This window comes from Typopeltis vanoorti, chromosome 5 (genome assembly GCF_054136105.1).
Source record: "Typopeltis vanoorti isolate ZY-2024b chromosome 5, IOZ_Tvanoo_1.0, whole genome shotgun sequence".
In the NCBI taxonomy this organism is placed as follows: domain Eukaryota; kingdom Metazoa; phylum Arthropoda; class Arachnida; order Uropygi; family Thelyphonidae; genus Typopeltis; species Typopeltis vanoorti.
Window position 1 is genome coordinate 76,482,422 of NC_143553.1, and position 14,923 is coordinate 76,497,344.

At 35.8% G+C, this 14,923-nt stretch overlaps 1 non-coding gene across 1 annotated transcript; it reads left to right on the plus strand.

Annotated features, from left to right (window-relative positions):
- Positions 1-7,454: 7,454 nt before the first annotated feature.
- Positions 7,455-7,744, plus strand: LOC150106555 (signal recognition particle RNA). Its single transcript, XR_016548389.1, has one exon.
- The last annotated feature ends 7,179 nt before the right edge of the window (positions 7,745-14,923 follow it).

The window sequence follows — 14,923 nt, forward strand, 5'->3', positions numbered from 1 at the left end:
TGGAAGGCATATATTCGACCCACTGAACCTTCCTTTCTAAGAGCAACTATAAACAGAACTGTAGAAAATCCAGGATCCTAAATCAAAAATAACAATTGTAATGCTAAAAATAGGACATCATTGTTACTGAAAGAAAACTATCTGTAAGGAAGAATGTTTATTCATGTTATCATAAATAGACTTTAGCTTGATGTAGTTTATAAATAATTAATTTTTTTCCCCACTAGAGGTCATGCGAGTGGAATAACTTGTGATCAATTCATTGTTTCTCTAGCTTACTGTATGTAATGTAACTTAGCTTGTCCTGTATATTTGTATATGCTCCAGAAGATGATCTTAATATGAAGATCGAAACATCTTGATATTAAAAGAGTTATTTATAACACAATTGTAAAGTCCATAATTTCTAAAATGAATGCTGATCACCATGTAACACTAAAAGAAAGGATCCAACAGAAACCTTTACAGCTGTGAATTCTGAGTCTACAACCTTTTTCTTTCAAAAAACCTTTTTCTTTTTTTTTTTCCCCAGCAGTTTCCTATCCCTTTCTCTCAGTTCAATGTGGTCACCTGGCTATTTCTTTTCATGATCATGTTTCCACCTTAATCATTTTCATGATTAAGGTGGAAACAAATTAATCATGTTGGTCAGAGTTGATCTCGAATGTTCAAAAACAAGTATATAATTTCTTGTCAAATATAATACTAGCACATCATTTACGAAAAGGTGTAAGATGACGGCCTTGTAATATCTTCAGAATTATTTAGTAGACTGAAAACAATGTACCCACTTGAAAGCGTCAATATATTTCCTTACACGAGTAAGGACAATTAAATAATAATAAATCAACAAAAACTGTTTCTTATTGGCAAACTCACCAAGGCCAGACATAAATTTCCCCCTCCCAATGTTTTCATTTGATCTTAAATTATACTGACACTTAAAAAAACCTATCAACATATTAATTTAACCTTATTATTATCACCAGAGCCCTGAACGCTCTAAATCAGCTGCACCAGCAAAAGTGTTTCTACTTTAAATTAGCAATCAAAGTTTGTTCATTGGTCTTTCAAGTTGTTACAAAATCGCAAACCTGTTACCAGGGTAGGCTCGTGCATAGGCACTGCGGAACTGCATCACCCCCAATTTTTCTCTATGTATTATTATTATTATGTGACACCTCCAGGGAGGCCAAAGACTTGTCGAGGGAGAGTGTGCCAACAGCATCGAACGATTGAACCCTTCCAACTACTACCCGCGCTCAAACTTGCTTAACTTTTTTGCGAGCCATTAGTAGCAGAGGCTTTACCAATCGACCAACCTTTGCTGGCTATATATTAATAAATATATAATAAATATATTTATTTATATTTGCTTGTAATATTTAATTTTATCAACAATCCTATACAATTCTCTTATTTTGTATAAAATAATAAAAATCCATCTTGTAGCACGTGGGACGGGCGAAGGACGCTAGCAGTACTGTATTTACCACAGTGTCATATTGCTACGCGCGTAAACATATGCACGTCATAGTGAGCTGCTAGCGTAATGCGGCACTGTCCGTCGCGCAGTTCCATTGTTTTATATACAATTTGCACCAGTAGTAGAGTGTTCGTAGTGCTTATTGTGTTTACTCCGTCTCTTTAAATATTTGGACATTACAATTAACGGATTCAATTGTAAATCCATTCCTTTAATTACAATTAAAGGAATAGATTTTATTTTGAAGTAATTTTGAATTATACTAAACAAAATTATTTATTTTTAAGTAATTTTGAATCATACCAAACTGTATAATTTTATCGATAATAAACAATATTTTTTCATGTTTAATTTTTTTTTTTAATTTTTACCATAATTTTGATATTTTATCCAAACACGTATACACTGTACTTAGTGTATACGTGTTTGGATAAATCACGTATACACTAAGTATGTATATTTCGAAAGTTGCAGCAACCCCACGAGCCGCCACTGGTTTTGTCAGTTTCTCAACACAAGAATTGCGAGGAGGAAGGTGGGAGGGGCCATAAAAACTAATATTAAAAAATGGGACACACGTGAAAGATGGTTGAGAAACACTGCTACACACTAATGGATGAATCGTTATAAAATTCGTATTTTATGCTGCTAAGTAATTAATTTAGCTAATTAACAGTTGATTTTATGCAGTTATAATTTAACACTGCATCTTTACGTTTGTTGCGATTTCTCTCGACTGCAAATGGCCATGTACGGTCTGTAAGTGTTTGTGTGCGTAAGTTATACATTTTAACTTTTTATAATAGATTTGTGTATACTTTATGGTAATAAATAATAAAATAGACTAGTATCTACATGTATATATTTAGGTATTAATGGCATATCTAACTTTAAAAATTTTTTTTTCGATATTTCTAGGCTTACAAAGATGGTCTCAGGACTATACAAGGATAGTTATGAGAATCGGCTGAGGGAATGTGGACTGCAGAGTTTGGCGGATAGAAGAAGGAGAGGTGATATGATTGAAACTTTTAAACTGTTGAGAGGTGGTTACAGGGTTGACACTGGGAAGTTCTTTCACTTGGTTGAACAGCGGGAAGGAGTGATGACAAGAGGCCATCCCTGGAAGTTACGAAAGGAAACTGTGAGCAAGAGGGTGAGAAGTGGTTTCTTTGCATGGAGGGTGGTTGAGCCGTGGAATGCATTGCGTGACAGAGTGGTGAGGGCGAGATCGGTCAATGAGTTTAAGGAGTGGTGTGATAGACTTTGTGTTTCTTAGGGGGAACCTCCCCTCAATGAGTCTTGACAGACTTTATGTTCTTAGGAAGGACCTCCCACGATGAGTCTTTTGACTCCATGGAGGCCTGGATAATAATAATATTTCTAGGCTGTGCAGTTCACCTTGCGAGTGTTTTCAAATTTGGCAAATCTCCAAATATTTTTCCAATATATTTATTCAAATCGCGTATAAGTGGATCCGCGCAGTTCAAGAATCAACTGTGTATCTGTGTGTGTATACACACACACAGTTGATCCTTGTGTGTATATATATATATATATGTGTGTGTGTGTGTGTGTGTGTGTGTGTTTGTGTATTCCTGAGCTTCTACTCGGTTGTAATGATACATTTTAAAGAATAAATTTTAAATGACTTTAAACCGAGATAAGATATTAAATTTAATTATAATGATACAACTAGTTTCAGCCTTTTACAGCCTTCTTCAGGTATCCACTAAAGGTAGAACACTAATAAAAATTGAAGATACAAAAAACTGAGAATTACAGGCAAAAAATGCAATACATAATTGACGCAAAAACGTACTTTTCAAGTCGTTCTATTTAACGCACTATTGTGTGTTGCATGCGTGCTTGCAGTTTCTCGTGAACGACAGTATTGAACGAAATAACTGCCTTCCTTTCCTGGATGTAATTCTTATTCGATGCTCTGATAGATTTAAAGTCTCTATATACCGAAAACCAACTCATACTAACAGATATCTGCACTGTCAATCTCATCACTTTCCACCACAAAAGCTCGGAACAATTTCTACTTTAGGGCACAGAGCACGATCTCTTTTAAATGAACCAGATGAACTGCAAAAAGAAATTGAACAACTTTCTCTTATCTTTAAACAAAATGGATATTCTGAAAAAACAATTAAGAAATTTCTTCTGGATCCTCCTATGCAGCGTACTACGGAAACTGCTGTTTTTAAAGGTAGCATCTCAATACCTTACATTAGTTCAGTCTCCAATAAATTGGCTCAAGTCCTTAAAAAAATACAACATCAGGACGTTTTTCACTACACTCCCTAAAGTCCGTTCTCTTATAAGCCATCCGAAGCTTTCTCATCATAGCCTGAAATATCCAGGTGTTTACTAGTTATGGTGCGATTGTAATATTCCTTATTTTGGACAAACTAACAAATCTGTTGAACTGCGTATTGAGGAGCATAAGAGAGACATCTCCTACAAAAGGTCACATGCATCTGCGCCATCCAGTCATGTTTTTTCTCTAACAATCCTCATGATAAGCTACAGAGTCATTCAGTGTGCTGGGATAAATCCGAAAACATTTTTCGCTGTAGTGATGAGTTTGAAAGAAAAATCATGGAGTCAAGGGAAATCCTCCTAAATCCTGAACATTTGAACAGCAATTTTAGTTATAACATCCCTGATAATCATACTGCAGTTGTTCAATACTGGCGTTCGCGAGAAACTGCAAGCACAAACAATAGCGCGTTAAATAGAACTACTTGAAAAGTATACCGTTTTGGCGTCAATTATGTATTGCATTTTTTGCCTGTAATTCTCAGTTTATTGTATTTTCAATATTTCTTACTGTGTTCTACCTTTAGTGGATACCTGAAGAAGGCTGAAACTAGTATCATTATCATTAAATTTAATATCTTATCTCGGTTTAAAGTCATTTAAAATTTATTCTTTAATATATATATATATAAATATATATATATATGTATATGACTGGAAGTCGAGAAATAAAAATAGAAATACTATTTTTTTATTTAATTAAAGAGTACGATTAGTTTCATCTTAGAATATTTCATTTCTAGGATTTAGAAGATTATCGGGTGCATTACATGAAAAGAGAAATACAAAAAAATTGCAAGAGAAGAGCTATAGATTATCAACATATTACATTTGAAGACGTTCCAGATACCACTGCATTGTTGGGCCAGTACACATGGTCATGGTCTCATGAACACCAGAGGTGGATAGCAGAGCAGTGACAATCAGAGAGATTATCACTGAGACCTTCAGGGAGACAGACTCGTCGAGGGAGGCCACATATTACACACACCAGCAACATACTTATTCTTCAATTCATTCACACTGCTTGCACATACATCCAGTGGAAATCCAATCCAATCACGCACTACCCTATGAGAGAAAACCTAACCTTCATCCATCCTTAACAGAACGTTTGCTAGTGTCTGCAGGTTACAAATTCTCAATCTGTATTCCACAATCCTGATATCATTTCTAACACTCTCCTTTGGCATTTCTCCACTGTATCAGAATCACTACGAAAACCAGGACTAAACGAAATAGCCCAAGTGAGGTCTTATCAAGGCTTTATAAAGAGGCAAAATGACTTCCTTATTTTTACATGTCAAGGTTCGTTTCAGCATTCTCTGAGTTATTTATTCTCAGAGTTGCATTTACAGCTTTTGCTATGACCATAGAACTTCAACTTCTTGTCTAGCAAAACTCCAAGATCAGTTTCTTCTAGCATAACCCCACCAATATAATATATGACATTAGATATCTATTTACACCTAAGTAAATAGATATCTAATGTCTGAATTACAATTACCTTACATTTATTAACATTGAAATGACAGCCATTTTCACATGCCCACAATTCCAGTCTAATCAAATCATTCTGCAAGTTCATCAGCATTCCCATCTTTGTATAATCGGTAAATAGCTGTATGTCGCATGTCAGATCCTTCCCAATATCATTAATACACAGATTGAATAACAATGGACAAAGGACTGATCCTTGAGGCACACTACTGGTTACCTCGAATCTTGCAGATTCACACCTCCCATATACGACTTTTTGATGTCAGTCAGTCAGCCATCCTCTTATCCATGCCAATATTTTATAATCCAAACCCATATTCTCCAATTTATGCAACAGTATTCCATGCTGTAATCTGTCAAAAGGTTTACAAAATCCAAAATCATCATGCTGTATCATTTCCCCTTTTGCTAAAACATGACCTTTAGTAAACCCATGCTGTTCATTGCAAAGTAGAGATTTTCTGTCAACTCATTTGTGAATGCGAGCCCTAATTAACTTTTCCAAAATCTTCATAACTCCTGAAATACTAATTGGTCGATAGTTAGATACGTCAGTCTTTGCCCAACCCTTGCAAAATGGGATTATCATACATTCTTTCCACTCCTGTGGAATCTTCCCTGTTCTGAGACCCAAATTATATAGCCTAGTCAAGGGAATAGACAGTTCAATTGAACACACTTTTACCATTCATGCGGATATCCCATCAGTTCGTATTGCAGAATTTTTATTCAGTTTGTGCAACAGTGCTAGTACTTCCTTCTCATTCATGAGTTTCCTCATATGGTGAAGAGGTAGCGGTAAGTTCAATGTTGCATATATATATATATATATATATATATATATATATATACCACGTTGATAGCTTTTAGCAAAATGGTTGCTCATTAATTGAACAATCACTTCTGCATCAGTCACCCACGTACCATCTGCATTCGGTAGTTATTTTTTTAAAATTCATTCTTTTCTTTCACTTGCAGCATAACGATAGAATTCTTTTGGATTGTCTTTAACTTGCAGAGCCAGTCTCTTTTCATACTCGGACTTAGCTTTCGTACACTTGTGACTCTTCTGGTTTGCTGCTTATATAATTATCATAACTGACATCATCTTTATGCATGCAATATTCCTTCCATATCTTCATTTTCTAACGATTCTCTTGCTTAATTAGAGTACACATCTATTTCTTACTCTGTTTATTCTTCGAACTCTATGGCCACATTCTGATATCGCATCATTTACGTATTTTTTTTAAAACACTTCCCATCTAATAACTGATATCATAGCACAGAACCCAGCATACCCCTCAAGTGGTCATAATTTCCTTTGTAGTTCAGCATGCAGTCTTTCCTGAATGGAACATTCATAAACTTAGCCACTTTTCAAATGAGTACCACATGATTACTGTCACCAACTGGAGGCAGAATAGTTACGTCTTTAACCGAAACCTTTTTTCTTACACTATACAATCTAATCAGATCTAACACCCTTTGTCCTCGAGTTCCTTCCGTCACATGCTGCTTGTGGAAGTTGACTCGCAACTGCTCAATAAATTCAGTTTCTTTCTTCACATACGATTTCATAGCTATCTATTCAATGGTTGGATAATTAAAGTGCATCATTATGGCTATTCTTTTCACACCCATTGTATTTATTTGGTGATGCATTTCTTCGTCACCAGCAACCGATCCAACAGGTCTATAAAAACACCCCAACGTGTATTAATCTTGTCATACTCCACCTCACACCAGATGGTTTTCAAACTCGCTGCCACATGAAAAATTGTTATTGATTATTGATATTGCAATCATTGAAATATCGCGTGATAATGGTCACGACTAAACAGTCAAATATAAAGAAAATACAACCAATTATATTTAAGAATATCGCCAATACTTTCAAAAAATGACTTATCTGAGCATTTAAGAATATCACCAATACTATCAAAAATTGACTTATCTGAGTAACACTGCTATTGAGAACAATATTCGCGCCTTCCTTTTATTCCTTGGCCTATTCGGATATAACGCTGACAGCGTTAAATTTTACACAATGTGCCTGGCTTTGAATAATCGCTATTTTTTCTTGTTCCTTAATTTATGGAAGCAGTATTGAAATTCATCAATTGTTTGAATATTTGTCAGGAGTTGTTGCTGTCCTCTGTAATACAGTTGCTTGGAGGCTTGAATTGATGGACGGTTTGAGGACTGAAGGTCCTGGTTTGCAACGAATCTGTGTCGATCGGGTATCTGCACTAAGCATGGCGTCAATATGGCGCCCTGGAGGGAGCCAGAATTAATAGGTTGTCTAAAAGAAGAAAACAGTTCCAGGACGGAAAGGTAGACAAAGCTTTTGTGTCATACAGTAATGGGATCGCGTCTATGAACAGGTGTTGCATGATAGCTAAATGAAACCGGACCCGGTTTTTTTTATTGTGTTCGTGCAGTTCGGATCTATCAAGCATGTGTAACGAAGTTTGCATAAGTAAGGAACATGAAAAGAACAGAGATGCAATTTGTTGAACTGGCATGTAGACCACAGAGAAGTGTATTCAAAACAGCATGCAGATAATTTATGTCTGTAAACGAATGTTAGGAGTATCAGAAACAAAGCGGTAGTTTGTTTCCTTGGTTAATATATATTGAAACTTCGTGTGAAGCAGACGTACCAACTGATATCGAGTGCAAACAGTAACAGTATTTATGTGAAGCAGACGTACTAACTGGTATCGATTCTACTTTACGGCACCAATAACTACAGAAAAAAAATGGCTACCAAGACATTGATGTTGAATATTAATGTGCAGGATTTAATGCGTTGTAGCGTGTTTATGTATCATCACCAAGAATGGTTTGTAGTACGAGGTTTCTGGGAAATATTTCATTATTGCTAACGATATTAAGGATATATACGTCTGGATTGAAGCAGCGATTGATAGCGCACGAAATACGAATAAGTGTGAAGGAAGTGGCTAAAAGTAATCATTTGATGAGATGACGGTGCAGAAGGAAATTGCACGCTTACGCGGGCGGATTCCTTTAAAGGAGAAAACGTGAGCTCTAGCGAGTGGAAAAACGATTGGCATGTGATGCAGTAGAAGGGAGTGGAAGAAAGAGTGAATGGGAAAAGCATAACAACCGAGAAACTGGGAGAAAAGAGGTAGTATGTGGATTCAATGATAAGTATACTTAATGAGAAATTGACGAAAGCGTTTCCCAGGTGCGAAGATGGATGTTAGTGAAGTTCGCAGAAGAAAGAATTGTTTTGACAAGCACAAGTAATTTGAAAGGTGAGAAATAGAGGATATGAGAGTAGTTAGAAGCAAAAATGAAGGTATGACAGGACGGAATTGAGAACAAGGACCATGATTACCCATGAGTCAATGATAAGATTTTACAAGGGGAATGGTGTTCAGTTCATAGATGTGTGGAGTGAATTTGATAGACGTAAGGACCTGTATATGCCTGATGGACAGCACTTAAATGGTTTTGGAGTTAGATGTTTGGATAAATTATTTAGTGAGAAGTGTAAAACCGGGGAAAATGAGATATTTAGGGGAAGCAATCAAGCACGTGTCTAGACCCCCCGTAAAAAGAATGTAAGTGCAGAAATATCCGTGTTGAATAGCCACCCTTAGGGATAGATAAGTATGAGAGTGCAACTTCCCAGGTTTTGATATAATTGGGCAGGAAACATTATGTAAGGTTAATTGTGGGCCCAAAGGAATGTTAAAATGTAGGTACATTATTAATGCTTGAAGAACGAGAAAGTTTTTGGCATTGGTCAGTTCAACTTGGCTCAACATTATTGGCATCAGCGAGACCCGGCTGTCAGGGAATGTAGTTAAGGGGATAGAATGTAACGGATACTGTATTTTCAGAGAAGATAGAGGAAATAGATCAGAAGGGTTATAACGGGGGAGCTAACGTTCTGATAAACACCTAGAACAAAAATGATATTAAAATTAAAAGATATGGAACATGGAGCAGTGCCATGGCATAAGAATGCATGTCATTAGGCATACCTAGGATCAGGATAAACTGAGTAGATTAAATCGATGAATAGCAATATAAAACAAGCATTATGGAAGGAATATAAACAAAGTGTAAGCATGCTCATTAGCAATATAAGCACAAGCAAGAAGGGTGACAAGTAGAGTAAGGAAGACTAAATTAGATTCAAAGTAAATCGAAAAAAGTTTTTTTGCCACATAGAAGATAAAAGAATGATTATGGAAAGACAACTTTGCTCAGGGCTGATGGTAGGAAAGTGACAGCAATAGTTGAGGTTAGTAAGTGATTATTTTTGCAAGGGTATATCACCTAGGTGGCGAATCTCTGTTTACTGATGAGAACTGGAGGTACTCAGTATAATCAAAAATATCAATGTGAATATAAGTGTAGAAGGTGTCTGGTCGTATGCTACAAAAATGTATGTATGAGTGAACTGGAAGGGCCTCTGACATTCTAAGTCTCAGCTCTTGCAAGTACCAAGTGAAAAGAGAATAAGATCGTCAAACTACATAAAGTTGGTTCCAAAATACAAGTTGAAAGCTTCAGACCAATTAGTATCTCTGGAGTGGTTAAAATATTGGAAAAGTTGGTTAAAAGTATAATTCAGAGGTGGGCAGGAATGTAGGAATGATTCTCTATATGTATAGAAACAGCATGGTTTGGTAAAAGTTAAGTCCTACATTAGTCATTTATTCACAAGGTAACAGCAGAATTGGATCAAGGAACTGGCTCCATTCATGATATACTGCTGGACTTTGCAAAAGCATTTTGCAGAATACCATATGGAAAACATATAAGATGGAACAAATGGGGGTGGTTGATAGACATCAGAGGGTGGTGTATGGTGGAGTGGAATAAAGGCAAATGAAGCTGACTATCGGAGTGCCAACTCTGTAACTTGCTCCATTGCTCTTTAATTTGTACGGCAGATTTGAGGGGGAATTATTCAGCTTTTGCTGATGATGCAAAAACTGGGGAGGGGAATAGTTGATAAAGGTACAGATATCTTACAGGATGATTTAAAGAAATTTGCAGTGTGGGAAAAGGACAATGGTTGGCAATTTAATGTAAAATATATACTTCGGGATGAAAATATTACATGCTTCGTATGATACTAGTTTACAGGAAATCGATGAGGCTAGGATCTGAGGATGATGATGAGAGATTCGAAATTCAGAGGATATATTGCAAAGTTGGCAAAATAGCTGAGATGATTACTTGGATGTTGAATACACTGACAGGTAAAGATAGGGAGGTTAATATCCCTCGTTATAATTATGATTCAGACACTGAACCTAATGTTATTCCTCTCTGTATATGTGTGTGCTCAAGATGATAACCTTATAACAATGTGAAGGTTGAAAGATCTGGAATCTAAGAGCATGTTAGGTGTTGACAGTTATTCATGACTTATTTTTAACAGTATTAGCAACACCAAACAAACTATTTTATACAAGATATTCTTATATTTCGCTGAATTTCAAATCAGCATCATTAAAGCACAACACAGCATGTATATATACGCACCTTGGCCTATGGGCAGACAGGAAGATCTTAACATCCATCTGGAAGAACATAAAAAATACAATCGCTATCCTTATTATGGCAAGTCCGAATTGGTCAACCACGCTTTGGACACACCTTCACACAGAATTAGATGGAAGAAAATTAATGTGCTATTTAGAAGTCATTACTGATCTGAAAGATTTTTTTTTTTTTTGTCAGTCATGGCTATGAAGAATTCTAATCTGAACAAATGTGGTTGCATTAATTTGCTTAAAATTTGGTAGTTATCTTAAGAGCAACTCCCACCTAGCTGTATTTTTTTTACATTAGAGGGCACCAAAATGGGACTTTTGATCTTTGGTCCATTACAACTGTATTGTTTCATTTACTCACTATCACTCATACATGATGTGTTGTGCTCTGATGATGCTAATTTAAAATTCAGCAAAATAAGCGAGTTAATAAAACATCAGGAATTTCAAGTAATTATTCTTAAGATTGTAATTGTCTCCATATATAATTCTATCAAAATGAGTATCATATGTATCAAAATGAATAACATATGCATGTGTGTACTTTGAAGAAGTGGCATATACTGTAATACCTTGGAAAGGATCATTTGAGTTTCCCACTTGCAATATGTTATAGCATATTCTCCCAATGATGCTAATTTGCTTAATTTTGGCACATACACTTACACAATGTGGCATACCTATACCATATGAAAACTCACATATCATGAAAGTACTTACTTAGAATCCATATCTGTAAGCTTTAGCCTTCATCAGAATTCAATTAATGCCTTCTCTTCCTTGGGATTTGTCCAATCAAAAGATAATATGCATGTAATTTTCATCATTATGTGACCTTCATTCAGCTCACTATACAAAAGGCAAGTGCAGTACAAATCAAATCAGTTAACACCTTATTCCTATATAGGGAATAGGCGAGGCCGTTTAGCCCTAACTTTTGGAGATTGAACTGCCCACTCAATCTAACTTTTGGAGACTGATGGGCAGTTCAATCTCCACTAGCAGCCAATCAGAGATAGCTGGCCCAAGGCTATCAATAATTAAGCGACACACAGTGAAGAGAGATGGCTCAACAAGTGCTGCCATCTTGGTCCCTAACCTTAATGTCTGAAATAATGTGGGTTCTACACTCGATTTTCTTGAGTTTACGGGTGAAAAAACCCACTTCCCATGCTAGAGATCGACTAACTCGGGAACCGGTCGAAAAAAGGCTTAGAAAAATTTCCTCTAATCGATTAGATTCGAAAGTCTTCCTTTGTGCAGTTAAGTGTCATGGTATGCAAACGTCACATCCACTGAGCTACACAGGCTCCAAGCATGTTTATTTGCTTTTAGCTGAAGTGGATCATATTCCTGTATCATTTTGTACAAACACATGACAACTGTTTGTACACAGAATTTTTTTTAAAAAAATGAAAACATTTTTATAGTTCTAGTTCGACTTTCGAACATCACATTATCAATCATTCCAACAGAAACTGTCAAGTCAGGCAGATCAAAGCTTGCCATTTCTATTCGTCCATATTTGATGAGTTTTTTCACTTGGTTACTTCAACCTTGGTATCTCTTCTGGATCTGGCTTCCACTGATGAGACATCAATAAAGGTCAAAAACCAGTCTGGCTCTTCCTATAATGCAGTATTATACATGTGCAATAGGATGCTTTGCATTATGGAATACTAAGGCAACTGATGTGGTCATTAGCCTCTATATATAAGTAGTTCAATCGTGAAAATACTTCACGCGCAAACTTTGTTTGTTTACACTTGGATAAAGGATTAAACAAAGTATATAATTTCTTGGCATATCTTTGATTGGCTACCAGTGGAGACCAAACTGCCCACTCAGTCTCCAAAAGCTAGATAGGGTTAAAAGGCCTCGCCTACTTCCTATAAGGGAATAAAAGGCATTAGATGATTTTAGGTCAACCCTCCTATATTTTTTTCTTCATGAACAATGTTCCAGCTGCAGTTTACTATTAAACTTTTGAATTTCTGATGAATATTTTTGTACTTTTTCATCAGAAAAAAAAAATCGCAATTTTATTTTATATATAAACATTTCTTCTCTGTATGCAATAGAAATATAAAAATAAACAAGGCTGTGTTGACCTTCCTAATTATTATTGAAAAGCTCCTTCCAACTAGCAGTTATGTTTACATTAAGCAAGTAAAAGACAACAGCCCAGAGGTTCATGGAACCTCACTCACAAATTTATGTATTTCTCTACTGAAAGATTACCAACTCAAATACAGCAATATACAAGGGTGGTCTGAAAAGTTCTCAGCCTTGCCCGTAGATGGCAACACTATTGGCAAGATTTTTTTTTTTTTCTAAGTTGGTACATGTCATATGCATCCATGTGAAATTGCAAGTCATTCTATTAAGTATTTTTTTTTTATATATACAGCTGTCTGAAACAAGTGTGTATCCCTTGAAATTGATAAAACTGAGTATCGTGCAGTTATAAAATTCTTTGTAAAAGGTTTAATGTCAAAAGAAATTCATAAAAGTTTGGACACACTTCTTCATTTTCGACAATTAAAAAACGGGCTGTAGAGTTTAAACATGGCCATACCAGCCTTGAAGTTGATCCACGTGAAGAACATCCAAAAAGTGCAACACCAGAAATCATTGATCAAGTGCACGATATGGTATTGGATGACTGGAGGGGTCAAAGTCCGTGAAATTGCTGAGACTATAGGCATTTCAAAAGAATGTGTAGGATGTATTTTGCATGAAGAATGGCAAATGAAAAAGCTTTGCGCAAGATTGGTGCCATGCTTACTCACAGCAGATCAAAAACGCACTCACATGAAAATCTCTGAACAGTGCTTGGAGCGTTTTAACAAGAATAAAACTGATTTTGTGCGTTGATTTATTACTATGGATGAAACTTGGATTCACCATTACACACCAGAATCCAAACAGCAGTAAAAACGGTGGACAAAAGCCAGTTGTTTGGTGCCAAAGAAGACAAAGTCGGTTCCATCAGCAGGAAAGGTCATGGCATCATTATTTGGGATGCTAAAGGCATTTTGTTTATTATCTTGAAAATAAAACAATAACCAGGGAATATTATTCCGATCTTTTAACCTGATGGAACTTTTTACTAGACAGAAAAATTCGCGAGAAAAGACCCGGTTTGCAGAAGAAAAAAATCATCTTTCATCAGAACAATGCACCTGCCCACAAAGGTGTTTTGGCAATGGGAAAATTAAGGGATCTGCACTATTAATTGTTGGAACATCCACCCTATTCCCCAGATTTTTCTCCCTCTGACTTCTCTCTTCCCAAAACTAAAGCTGTTCCTAGGTTGTCAGCATTTCTCTTCCAATGAAGTGGTGATGGCAGCTGTAGAGGGGTATGAAATAAAAATAAAAATAATTTTGAAATTATAAATTCGTTTTTTCATTGTTAGGCCGAGAACTTTTCAGACCACCCACGTACATCATTATTACATTTGTGGATTTTGCCATTATATACTGAATTTCCATATACTGACAACTAAAAGCAGAAATGGAAAAAAAAAAAAAATAGCCCTCCCTTTAAGAACATTCTGTAAATGCCAATGCATCAGGATCACAATGAAGATATGTACTGCTAAAATTTTTCCAACACAAAGCAAAGGACCTGTTATCTGCTGATTCTGGGATAAATATAAAGTGCTATTTTTGTCCCCTTCACAGATAATAGGGAGGGGAAATTACTGAGAATACACAGGATATCAATTACACTAATGTATCACTACCCTAAGCAAACATGCTCGCTCACTTCTCAGTAAAGATATTAACAAAGAACTTCAAAGTTATTCTATGAATTTTTATGCTGCTACTTGACTAAGGTTTATATTTTCTAGCCTACAGGCTGAATACATCATTTGGACAAAAATTATAAGTGGACGTAGAGTCCACCTATAATTTAACTGTAAGTTGTTCACTTTGTTTTATTTTTATGCTCAAACATTTTGCATTTTCCAAGATCCCTTTTCTTCAACAGTCAAATTTTTTTTTACTTAATTCACTACAAGCAATTTACATTAACTTAATAAATAACA